The sequence below is a fragment of the Pelobates fuscus genome, chromosome 12 (genome assembly GCF_036172605.1).
Source record: "Pelobates fuscus isolate aPelFus1 chromosome 12, aPelFus1.pri, whole genome shotgun sequence".
Taxonomy (NCBI): domain Eukaryota; kingdom Metazoa; phylum Chordata; class Amphibia; order Anura; family Pelobatidae; genus Pelobates; species Pelobates fuscus.
In genome coordinates, this window is record NC_086328.1 from 70,055,070 (window position 1) to 70,069,052 (window position 13,983).

The window sequence follows — 13,983 nt, forward strand, 5'->3', positions numbered from 1 at the left end:
TTAAAATTGCACCCAGAAGTTCTTGACTATATCTTACGTACATATATATTTTTGTGGAATATTGTTTAAACTACTTTAAAGAGTCTGCTGGTTAAAATAACTTTGTATTAGAAACGTATTTGGGTTTTCATTTCCCCTTTAACTGCAAGTACCGGTATGTAATGTAATACTTTCTAATAATCTGATTGTATTGCATTCAGATGACACTAAAAATTAAGTTTTATGATTTTAGAGGAAATGTAGTTGAAAGAAAATGGCTTGGGAAAAATATTAAGTATAGTGTCCATGTCCAACTCAAACATTAATCTCTTTTTTTTTTTTTATTAGTAAGCCATTTTAGGTTAGTTGCATATGATATTAGGATGCATTTAAATAAACGTGGCTTTAATGTAGCACCTGGGTCCTCTGTACCATGTAGAATGTCTACCAACCTTCTTAGCATGTCTGCTACACACTGACTTTTCTAGCAGATTGCAATTCATAAATGAGACTCGCTAGTATGATCAACTTCAAGAATGAATTGTAGTTACATCCTTATATAAAATAGTTTTATCACTTGTACTCTTAAGTGCCTCTTATCTATCAATCTTAATATACCCATCACATGTTAACCCGGTTTGTTGGCAGATGTTTTCATAACTTATTACATGGCACTGTACTGCAGACCTCTGTAAAAGGAAGGGTAAAATATTGAAGCATATTCAGTGTTGCCTGTGAACACTTTTTTTTATTTGTAAGTTTCTATTTTTTATTTTACCAGCATTCTTTATATGTGGATAAGGGAGTGGTGAGTTAGAACAAGATTGTGATATCACGTTGGTATTATTTGTTTGCTTTCTTTTTTTCATTCACAGTTTTGGGGGTTTTTCAAAAAAAGTTTAAAACGCAAAAAAATAATAAACAGAAATTTCTACTACATATATTATGTAACTATTTGTTTAAATTTGGATTTTAAACTATAAAGTTATTGTTATGACAGATGTTTTATGTCTTGAGTACTTCATATATTTTTGTTAAAATCTCTATACATCTATAATTGATATGTATAAATATGATGAATATGCTCTGTGGATGGTATTTGGGGATCTTGTATGTGTGTTTATATACATACAGCCCTGTGAAAACTTACTTGCTTCTATCCGATTCGTAGTCCTTCTTGTACATTTTTTCACATTTATTTATTTATAAAATATTTTATCAGGAAGGATACATTGAGATTTCTCTAATTTTCAAGTATGTCCTTCTTGATCTATAAGCATATCAAAGATGAATTCAAAATATAACTAGTCAGAGAAATGACCATTTATTAATTAACCAATGCACCAGATAGCTGTATATTTGAAGAATATACTGAATGGAAAATAAGTATGGAGACTGAAAATAAAGATTGTTACCTAAAATATGTTGAAGGTATGTCTTGGACTTGGGCCATTAACCAATGGAAGGATAATTAAGACTACAATACAGGAATTTAGGATAGCAGTGGGGTGACTGATGTGCTTCGCATAAGTGAATATGTAAAACAAAAACCGAGTACAATGGTGGAGTATATTTGACTATCGGGACTGGAATAAAAGTAGAAAGGAACTCACATATAATAAAGCTTCAAACCAGCTCTAGGATACAGTGCACGGACGGAACAATCTTCGCCTGGGATATATAGATGTCTTCTTATACTTGGTAGGAGTCCTCAGTAAAACATGTAATGCGAACGTTCAGCCAGGTACAGTCAGCAGAATATGTAATCCACTGCACTCTGTAGACAACCGCCATGAGTTGAATAGAAGAGTTATTTACATTCGTCTAAGCAATTTGTAGTAATGCTCAATCCTTACAGTTTTAGTGGTTAGTATCAAGACAAAGGATTGTAATCCATGTAGAGTAGTTAAAGATGAGAGGGCATCTAGGAACAGAATAAAAACATAGCTTCTATTATTAAAGTGGTATAACAAATAAAAAATTTAGTACAATATACATTAAAACAACATTTAACAGGTTTTCACCCTCTCAAAAGACTATTTCAAAGAGTGTGGATGATTCCTGAAAGTTGCCTGCATATGTAATTGGCTGTAAATTTAAAATTTTGCATCAAAATGACATAATTTGGGTTAATTGATGATCTATGTCATAGGTCAAAGGGAAAAGGTTACCACATAAGATTTTCAGTTTTATTTGTATTAAGCATAATGATTAGGGAAAAAGGAGGAGAGCAAGTACAATTAATAGTGTTTTTATATATTTGTCTGTTGCTATAAATTTACAAAGATGTATTAAAAAGAAGAAAAAATGTATATGAAGAAAAAACAGGCTCCAAAAAATGGTTGAGTCATAATACATGTACATTGGAATGAGTAATAAGAGGTACTGTAATGTCCTATTTTTTTCCGATTCTGATATTGGGGTAATTTGTTTCTGTCCAGTAGTCCAATGTCTTAATGTATTACTGGCATTTATGAAGCTCCAATATATGCCGCAGCGCTGTACATTTAGGGTAGCATATACAATATGCACAGACCACTACAAAAGGTGAAGAAGGCCCTGCCCTTGACCTAAGATCTAGCCATTGAAGCGCTTCGATTAGATTATCCATTTTTTCTACATCATATTTCTTCTAATTGAGTTTATCTTTAGGAAATAGGCGTGTTTGGAGAAAAGTTCTGCATTAGTGCAATTTTGTTTTAATTGAATAAGTTGAATTTTAGGAATCCCATTTAACCAGGTAGAATAGTGGCAGCTGTTCGTATCGATAAAAGTGACACCAAAAAAGGAGTCTAAACCCTACTCAAGATTCTGCCAAATGTGTAAAATGTTAATTCAATAAAGATTACTTGGATTTATTTTATTAATTTTTAATTTTTGTTGTGCATGGTATAACAACATCACTTGCGCTTCCACGACAGCAGAAGCAAGCAACGCTTGCCTATCCGGCCCATTCTGAAAACATATGATGGCATCCCTGCTCACCTCAGTGGAACATGATGGAGGCGCTGGGAGTTTGAAGCATCTCTCCAGGGCCATCAGTTTGGCCTGCTTGGCTGAGCAGGTGTGTGACAAGTCTCCTGACTAAGTGGGGGATTTCTGCCGTGTCGATTTGCTCTGGGATGCCCCTTATTTTGACATTTTTCCACCTCCTGCGGTCTTCCATCGCCGCCAAGCGGCTCTGCGTCTGGGCCTGTTCACGACGCATCTCTTTGAGCTCGAGCTCCATATTATTGAGGCGGACCTCGTGGGTGGCCGTGGTTATCTCTGCATTGTGGAGGCGTCTCAAAACTCTGCCAATTTCCTTTGTGAAGGAGTTAATATCAGTAGCTATATTACGGCGGAGGTCGTCCGGCAGGGCCTTCAAGGCTCCCTCTGTCACCGGTGAACCTTCCAACCGCTTTGCAGGTAAGACAACACTCGGTCTGCTAGCTGTTGTGGCCAGTTCATCTAAATCTGGGAGGGAAGTTTCACTTGAGGAGTAGGACAACCCATCTGAGAGAGGAGCCGTGACAGGCTTCACCGCGCCTTGCGGCCTTCTCAAGAGTTCCCTGGTGTCGGCGGAAAATGGGAGTTTATCCGCTTTGTATTTCTTTGATTTTCATCCTATTGTTATTGGAGACAGGTCCTCTCGAAGGCAGTCATATGCTGTGTTGTTAGAAACGTCCCGGAGCTCTATCATTATGCGTCCAGACGGTATGGCAGCTGGCTCCACCCCCACGGTATGGCAGCTGGAATCCAGACCAGAGTCTCCTCAATTAGTTTCCCCTTTGGAGGTAGTGGCGTCACGAGGGGCAATGACGTATTTGCCGCGAGGCAAACAAGGCATTTGCCTTGGGCGCCACTTTCCAGGGGGCGGCAAAAAACACCACCCCCAAATGCCCAAGCAAATACCTTGTTGGCCTCGGGCAGGTGGCACTGATTTGTGAGATCTCTCTTTTGCGTGCCGCAGGGTGATGTAAGGGAGCTGAGCAGAGAGCTCACAAATCAGCGCTCCCTCGCCGGCTGCCTTGGAATTCATGCCCAACTGCCTGCACGCCTGCCTCCCTCCCTCCCTGCCCAAGCATCCCGGTCAGCAGCACCACTGGCTAGGGAGGCTGGGTGGATTTAAATTAAAATTAAAAGATAATCTGTGAATGTTGAGGGGGAGGGGAGTGTCAGTGTTAGGCAGGCTGGCTGGCAGTGTGTGTATGTCTTTCAGTATGTGTAGATCTGTCAGTGTGTTATTGTGTGTGTATGTCTTTCAGTGTGTCTGTATATCTGTCAGTGTGTTATTGTGTGTGTGTGTGTGTCTGAGTGAGAGGGAGTATTTCTGTCAGTGTTTGTCTGTGAGGGTGCCTGTGTGTCTGAGTGATTGTGTGTGTCTGTCAGTATGTGCCTGTGAGTGAGTGTGTCTGTCAGTGAATGTTTGTTTGTCTGTGTGATTGTGTATGGCTGTCAGTGTGTGTGTGTGTATGTGTCTGTGTCAAATCAGTGTGTGTGTATGTCAGTGTATCTGAGGTGTGTGTTCGTCTTTAACAGGGGTGTGGCATTGACAGGAAGGGATGGGGCAAATGTAAATTAGGAGGTGCCAGAGTTCCGTTATGCCTAGGGCAGCACAGATCCAAAATACACCAGTGGCTAGGGGGAATGCCAGAGGGGGCCATGCCCACTCCCCCTCCCCTCCCCTCCCCTCCCACATCAGGTCTTGCCCTTCCCCTTGTGCCCCTCCTAATGCAGGCAGAGGGAATTTGTTTGTTTATTTTTTTTGTTTTATATTTTTGCATAAGGTGCATAAGGCTTGCCCGCCTCTTGCCTGCTGACTATGGCCCCTGGGAGATTTGGCCCCTTAAATACAGTATTTGGGCATATTGTATTTTATTGTGCGGCTACTGGCCCTTTAACCCCTTAAGGACACATGACATGTGTGACATAAACTTACAATGCACTGTTCCAAATTATTACGCACAGTAAGTTTCAAAACACTTTATAGGTTGTAAAGTACTGAAAATTGTCATTTGTTGTGTTTGCAGCATATTTACTCAAATCAAAAGCTATTCCAATCAAATTTATAACAACATTTTAACTTTTTAAACATTTTAACAGGTCACATTACATTTTAACATAGGACCCCTTATGTGATAGCAGCTTCACAAGTCTTGCATCCATTGAACTTGTGAGTTTTTGGACAGTTTCTGCTTGAATTTGTTTGCAAGACGTCAGAATAGCCTCCCAGAGCTGCTGTTTGGATGTGAACTCCCTCCCACCCTCATAGATCTTTTGCTTGAGGATGCTCCAAAGGTTCTCAATAGGATTGAGGTCAGGGGAGGATGGAGGCCACACCATAACTTTATCTCCTTTTATCCCCATAGCAGCCATTGATGCAGAGGTATTCTTTGCAGCATGAGATGGTGCATTGTCATGCATGAAGATTTTATTACAGAAAGCATAGTTCTTCCTTCTGTATCAGGGAAGAAAGTGGTCAGTCAGAAACTCCACATACTTTGCAGAGGTCATCTTTACACCCTCGGGGACAATAAATGGGCCGACCAGCTCTCTTCCCATGATTCTGGCCCAAAACATGACTCCACCACCGCCTTGCTGACGTTGCAGCCTTGTTGAAACAGGGTGGCCATCCACCAACCATCCACTACTCCATCCGTCTGGACCATTCAGGGTTGCACAGCACTCATCAGTGAACAGGACTGTTTGAAAATTAGTCTTCATGTATTTTTCTGCCCAATGCAGCAGTTTCTGCTTGTGGGCATTGGTTAGTGGTGGCCAAATGAAGGTTTATGCACAGTTGCAAGACTCTGGAGGACTCTACACCTTGATGTCTGTGGGACTCCCGAGGCACCAGCAGCTTCAAATATCTGTTTGCTGCTATGTAATGGTATTTTAGCAGCTGCTCTCTCGATCCATGGATCTGGCACAAATCTTCCTCAATGTGCCTTTATCTGCACAAACCCGTCTGTGCTCTGAATCAGCCACAAATCTCCTAATAGTGCGATGATCACGCTTAAGTTTTCGTGAAATATCTAATGTTTTCATACCTCGTCCAAGGAATTGAGGTATTTCACTCTTTTCGGTAGCAGAGAGATCCTTTTTCTTCCACATATTGCATTAAAATGGTGCTCTGCTTAATAATGTGGAACACCCACATTAGTAGTTTTTCCTTAAATTGGGCTCACCTGGCAATCTAATTATCACAGGTGTTCGAGATTGTTTTCAGTGATCAAAAGAGCTCTGAGACACAATGCCATCCATGAGTTAAACTGAAAGACAAAATATTTAATCTTTGTAACATTTAAATAGAATTTGCATAATAATTTGGAACAGGGTGTAGTAAGTCAGACTTCTCCTCTTGGTGTAACTGGGAGCACGCAGTGGCCGCCGCCATTTTGGGTCTGCGGTTCGTGGCTGTAGTTAGTGTCTCGGCAGTACCACAAGTCTCCCGCATAGATGATATGCCCTCCGGGTGGGGACCGGGATAACCCCCACCGATCCACAGGGGGGGAATGGGGCAGCAGAGGAAATTCCGTCTTGAGGCTGCTCTGCGTGGAACAGAGCGTCCGCCTCTCCCGTGCAGTGGTTCCACTAGGCCTCACCCGGCTCCTTGAGACAAACAGGCAATAGCCTTTCCAGGGCACTCAGCTCGGCAGTGACGGTGGGGCGGGGCTAAATGTGCCCATAAGACATCGGTCGGGGTAACTGCTGCACAGGAAGGGGGAAGCAGGAATGAATCCCTGCTTCCCCAACATTCAGACTCCAGGATTTGCACTGCCTCCACTCCAGCCCATAATGGACAGAGGGTGGTGGGGAGGGTGTGTGTGTGTGTGTGTGTGTGTGTCTCCTCTGTGTTTGACTGTCTGCCTGTTTCAGGGACGTCTTTAAAGGGGGGCAAAAGGGGCAGCTGCCCCAGGCCCAGTTACTCCTGTGGGGCCCAGAGTAGCTGCCCAGTGGGACCCCTGCCGACATCCAAACCCTGTGGACTGCAGCACCTGATGTAATTAGGGGCCCTCAGCCCTTTAAGAGTGCTCTGGCCCCTTTTATGTTGCCTGCTGGGAGGAAGTGAGGTGATATAACACCTCCGCCACATGGGCTCCCTGGAGGATGACTGGGATGTCATATTCACCCAACTCTACTCCCTGAAAGACACAGTGGCAGCACAAAACACCGATATCACAGCCGTTCATGGATCCCTGAATTATATAGATAACCGAGGGAGGCGCAATAACTTCAGGATTAGGGGGCTACCGGAGCAGGACTCTGAAGACCTATCACAGGTGCTAAAAGAACTCTTTGATCTCATCCTGGACAGGCCACCTGACTCCCCAGTGCTACTAGATCGGGCACACAGGGCCCTGAGGCCTAAGGAGATAGCTACTGATAAACCAAGGGATGTGATCTGTAGAATACATTTTTTCAGCTGCAAAGATATTCTGGCTGCTCTTAGGCACTCCTCGCAACCTCTGTTGTTTCACAATAGTATTTACCCAGACCTCTTATGACTTACTCTACAGGCCAGATGATCTATCCGACCACTAATTGATCAACTCCGGACCCGGAATATTAAATACAGATGGGGCTACCCATTCGTCCTCAGTGCAACATACAAGGGCTCCTTACACACCATCCATTCCATTTTGGATATACCAGGGTTCCAGCAAGCATTGGATCTACCAGCGACGTAGATCAACGACTGGTATGGCCCAACTTCCCTGTCTACCATACCACAACTACCGCAAAAACAAAGGTGACAACAGGCACCAAAGAAGAGACGGACTGATCCAGTAGAAGCCACAACAGGAGCAGGAGGGAGATCGAGCTCCCCAACCTACCGCTAAAAGACAAGCACGATGTCCCATCCGGATTGTTTCCACTTAGCCGGGACTATTGACCTTTCGAAGGACGGACAAAGCGCATCAAACAGGACAGGTTATAGAATAAAAGGGTATATAAAATCGGGTATAATTGACACCTGTGACCAGTGAGATGCTTCAAACAAGTGCGGTCAGTTAGATGTAGTGGATTTGGCCATGACAGTGCCGCTTTAACAATTAAAGTGCTTGTGTATGAACAAATGGCTTTGCGTAATATAAAATGCTAAACAGTTTTAAAAATGTGCAAAAAAAAATCACAGGAAATTGTTTAAAAGCACACAAAATATTGTAAAGGTGCCCTCAATGTCAGTGCCAACAATAAAGTACTAATGCTGAAATAATTACATAAATTGTTATGAGTTGCTAATACTTAGCAATATTAGAACTACACAGTGATTGAAAACATTAAAGACAAAAATGACACACGAGTGCAGGATCTATGGCATAATGAAAAAAATATATATCCCACCACAATAATCCCTTATAGATGCACACGTATTGCACCTGTGGAGTCTTTGTGGGAGGCTCCTTCCTTCTTGGTTGTAGCTTAAAACCCATAGAGATTATAAATTGATTAAAAACCACTCACATGTACAAGAGCAACCAGTCAGGCTCTTTATAAGTGCAAACAAACAATATATATCAGGTCTAGAAACCTTCACTACTAATCAACAATGTGTGTGTTGACAAGATATACTACTCTATTATAAAGACAGCCTCCCACAGATCACTTCCCAGATAGAGGTCATTACGGTCAGGATTACTGTTGATCCAGCATGCAGAAATAGTATCACACCTATGACTAAGGATAACGTCTAACCGGACCTTAGAATGGCCGGACTTAATGTGTCCAAGAATAGTAAAAATACTTGCCGAGGTCAGGGACACAGAATGAGACACAACGATTAGGAAAAGCCAAAAGTCAAGGATACCAGAAACCCGGGAAGTCAAAACAGAGTCAGAAACCAGAAAAACACGATCAGGAACACACTCTCGGATAACCATCAAAGGGAAACCCATGACAGGGCACTGATCAAATTTGGGGTTAAATAACCCTCCTGAAGCTGTAATTGGCTGTATGTGGCCTCTGACCCCAAAATGTGCGTGCATGTCTATGACATGACGTCGTACGCACATAAGCGTCATCTTTAATGTGGACAAAGGCTATATCCTTATTAAAACCAGAACCGCAGCAGCCAGCGTCTCTAGGAACGATGTACATGCTGGGGACCGGGATGGAAGGAGAATGGGTAGCGGTTTGGCGCGAACAAGGTAAGTATTATTTCTGTTGGCGTGACTGCTGTGTTTCTGTGTGGCCACGCCGACAGAATCTCGCAGAACCGTTACAGTTACATAAACAAGATATACATAAAAATAGGGATACAGCTTAGATAACCTAGAAACAAACAAATAAACAGAACACAGTTAGGTCTAAACACACACTGCGATAAATTGCACTCACCACTGTCAAACATGAACCAACAGGACTCCAAGTAGTAGGTAACTAAGCAGTTTTATTTTGGCAATAAACTTAATAAATTATAGAACACATAAGACCTATTGTTAAATTTTATATTTTATTAATTCTAATTTGTGGGGTTTTTCTAACTTTCGCCTATCTTCCATTGAACAAATTTCATATTGGGACATCTTTATTACACTCAAGCTGATTTAGCTGAGTTAGTTTGAAACAGGCTCAATAAAATGTAACTGTGATACCTCCTAAAGTGTTTTTATCTATTTATATACTCAATTACCTGATTTTTCAGTGATATCAAGTCCAATAGTAACTCTAACTCGCAAAGTATGATCAGAACTACATTAGTGGTTCCTTCACACACAGACCTGGAATGACGAAGTGATCTTTGGTTCTTCATCAGATTTCATAGTGGAATCGGGCAACAGTCTTTGGGGCTGGGAAGCACATTTTGTGAATTCTTCAGCTGGAGAACCCTGGTAGGACGAAGACTCCAGCTTGCATATCAGTGGTCTGGAATTTATAACAGACATCTTTACAACTGTTGTCTGGCCATGGACACGAAAGATTGCAGTTTTCTGCTGAGAATGGACAATATCTCTGCGGTGCAATGTAAAACAGACATTTACCGTTTTTGCTTCACACACACAACATCTTACATTTTTGGTCACATTTGTTCTCATTAGGACTTCATACATTGACAGTGCATGTCCCATTCCGGCAGGATTTGTCTCATTTCCCGGCACAGAAATGATCTCTTCTTGGGATGTTGATTTGGTTCTTTAATTCTTTTGTGTTCTGCTATCGCTCCAACTCATTCCATTTTCTCTGCAATCTCTTATCACTCCCACATTGTCACAATACCTCACGGTGCTGTGCAGTCACATAAATGATTTATTTACTGAGTTCTGATGCACACCCAGGTGCCTTATTATAACATCATATATGACTTGGAACCCTCCCCCTGGTCTCCTTTTATACTGTTAGCTTATGTGTCACTTTTTGATGATGTATACTCACTTGTGACATCATGGCCCCCTGTAACCAATCACAACCCAATATTTTTTTTAAATAAAACTCCTGGTTGTCCTTGTTTCTTTGCCCAGTCCTGGTTCTTGTTACCTGAGAGTATGTTTATAATGTGATTTGGATTTTTTGTTTTCTGACCTCGGCTTGTTTGACTATTCTTGCTCTCTGTTATCCTGACCTCGGCCTGTCTCTCATTTATTCAGTCTGCTTGCAGACATTTCATTTATCTGTCTCAAGCACTAACTAAGGACCGGTACATGTACCTTTACGGTTTCCTTTAAGATTGCATGTTAGTGAATCCCTATTGCTGATACACATCTCCCTTTTTCCATCCATACTCATCAATCCCATTCCAGCCTCCCCACTCACTCACAACACACTCAACTGCCCACACATCACACACAGCAATACTATTCACTCACAGGAACACACAGATATTGTTCACACTAACCCAGACTTCACGCATTGCCATACATCACTAAAAGCTAACCAAACATATCAATCACAAATACTCACACATAGCTACTCACACACACAGCAACCCCACATTTACACAAAACACAGTAACCCTTTCAATAAATATTCCCAGGTGCACACCCTAATGAAATGTGGCTAGGCAAACATTTATCCAATTATTTTTCAATCCACTTGAATTTAAGACTGAATTGGGCATGAAAAGATAAACTAAAATCTATTTTTCACTGGGTTATTAACTTCAATTATCCTTTCAATTTCTCCAATTTAGAACCTATTGTTGAGTTCCTTCTAACAGACTCTCTGGATATCCCTTTTCTATAAACCATTTCTTCAAAAATTGTATTTGAGACTCCTTCTCAAAAACTGTGCATAAGGAATATGAGTTTCCTATCATCATAAATATTGAATGTAGCTGTTTATTGAATGTAGCTGTGGGTTTGAAATAAAAGTACACGTTTGTTATCCATGCACTAACATACACTTTAACCCCTTAACAACGAATGACGGACGAGGTCCGTCACTCAGGGGAATGCGTTAATGACGAGTGACGGACCTCGTCCGTCACGCGGTAAAATTATCCCCAGATCGCCGCAATCGCGGGGTTAATGGTGCTCCGGTCTGCCTCTGTATTAGAGGCAGACCGGGAGCACCGGATCGGGCTGTCCCAGCACATGTGCCCGCTCTGACAGCATGTCAGAGCGGGCACATGTGCTCTGTATACTCACCTCCGCCTCCCTGCACTTCCGGGTTCTGTGTGAAGTGCAGGGAGACGGATCAGTGCTGATCCTGCCCCCTGGTGGAAAAAAAATAAAGTTTAAGTAAAATCCCACCCCCTTTACCCCCCCCCTTTACCCATTTTAATAAAAAATTAACCCCTTCCCTGCCAATTGATCACTGACTACAGTGATCAATTGGCAGGGATTACATTTTACTATGATCTGATATTTTTTTTTTAACCCCTGAGGGTTAATTTTTTTTTTTAACCCTCAGGGGTTAAATTTATTTTATTTATTAATTTAAATATTTTAAAATTATAAATTTAGCTAGCTGGGGAGGGTGGAAGTTAGTGGGGAATTGGGGGATTTAGTGTTAGGCTAACTAGGGGTTAACGTTAAAAAAAGTTTTAAAATAAGCTTTAAAAAGTAAAAAAATTAAGTTAAAAAAAGTAAAAAATTAAAAAAAATAAACCCTTTACCCAGTCCAAATAAAAATTAACCCCTTCCCTGCCAGTCGATCACTGCCTGCAGTGATCAAAACACAGATCACAGCGAGTGTCTGTCTTCCTGACAGCCACTACAGGTGCTTCCACTGCACTGACTGATTAAAACTCTTTCATGTGGGGGGGCGGAGTCTGACCGCCGAGCTGACTGGGTGCGTGGGGAAAGAGCTCCCGCCGGGCGAGACACAAATAAGGCGAAAACAGCGACAATATTGCCCAGAGCCCGGTTGTGCACCGGAGAATCGAGGGATACCCTTTTTTGAGCGAATTTGGGCACATAGACCGCAACGCAACCTGAGGCCTACGGGAGTTGGAGCCGGGGAGAGGCGGCCGCTCTCCTCGACACCGGACGCCCCAGACAGCACTACAGACCTCCTACCCCCCCCCCCCCGCTGGACCGGGGGGGACATCCTGGTCCCCACTAGACAGGCGGACTAGGGTCGAGAGCAAGTGTGACACCCTACCTAGCTGACAGAAAGCAAGTCAGCCGTGTCTAAGATGGCCGCCCGACGACTGCCGAAGGGAAAGAGTGAGGAGAAGCTAAGGTACCCCCACTCCTTGGCGGCCCTAGACTGGCTCTACTCGGCCTTCTGCGAGATGCTGCACATCAGGGGACTGCCCTACCCCCAAGCGGCACGGGCGGTGGCCTTGTGGATCCGCCCGGAGACCCGCCGTCGCCACTATGGAGCCCCACTACAGGCCCTCAGGGCGGCCGTCCAGCCACTTCAGCTCCGAAACAAGAGGTGGCGGGAAACCGACCACGCTGACCCAGATACTCACATCCACATCCACAAACACAGTAAAGACTATACCAAGCAACCCCACAATCCCGGCATCCTGCCCAAGCGAAGCGCATCAGACCGGCAAGTTCCCATGGGACGACCCAGAGCTGGGACGGAACAGAGGGCTGCGACAAGGGGTACGGCTAAACAAGAGCAGGACACTCACCAACCCCTGCTAACTAACACGGGAGAGTGTGGGAGATCCGTGACCTGGGGCGGGAGGGATACCCAACAGAACCACCAGAGTGCTGCAGCCTCCTTAGCCCTCAACACGCAGGACTTTCGATTCCCATCTGCGGGCATGGGATGAACAAAGACTCGCTGAGTACAGCCGTACCGTAAGGGGTCAAACCTCAAATACTAACTGTCAAGACGGGTGATGGACGAGGTCCGTCATCCTGGGGATACCCTTAACGACGGGTGACTGACCTTGTCCATCACGCGGTAAAATTAAGTCAAACTGTTATAATACCCCAAATGGAAGCATAGGCTCATTAAATCCATCTTTCAAAATTCTACTGTGAATACTGAAAAGGACAGGTCTCCTATATGGCACTGTAGCTTCACGAAATAGTGTCAAAGACATACAATGGGGGTACTGTTGTACTCAGCAGAAGTAACTGAACACATAATAAAACTTTGTACAGGAGTAGCACACACCAACTTTACAAAATACACATGAGAAGTTCTTTGTTATAAGTTTGTGTGCGAAAACCCCCAAAAAACACAATTTTACTCCAATATTTAGCAGAGGTTGGCGGTAAAATGGCTACGTAGAAAGTGTCAAAACAACCTTAGGTAAATAGCCTGTGGTGTCTACTTTATATAAATATATAATTTTGTGTGGCAATTTCGTTTTCTTTTATGGCTACTAAGCTTACAAGACAAACATACCAAATTCTAAAATCGCTCCACATTAAAAGTTTATTTTACTCCTTGTGCTTTGTGACCTGTAACTACCAAAAAAAACTTAAAATCCCAGACACATTATATATTCTGTAAATCAGAACAACTAAATGAATTTATTTTTAATTACTTTCCTTAACCTGCACTAATTGTGCACACATCATTATTGCAAAAACTGTAAAAAAAAAACACACACAAAAATTCATTTTTTTGCATATTTCTGTATTTTTTTTATAATAAATAAGCATTTAT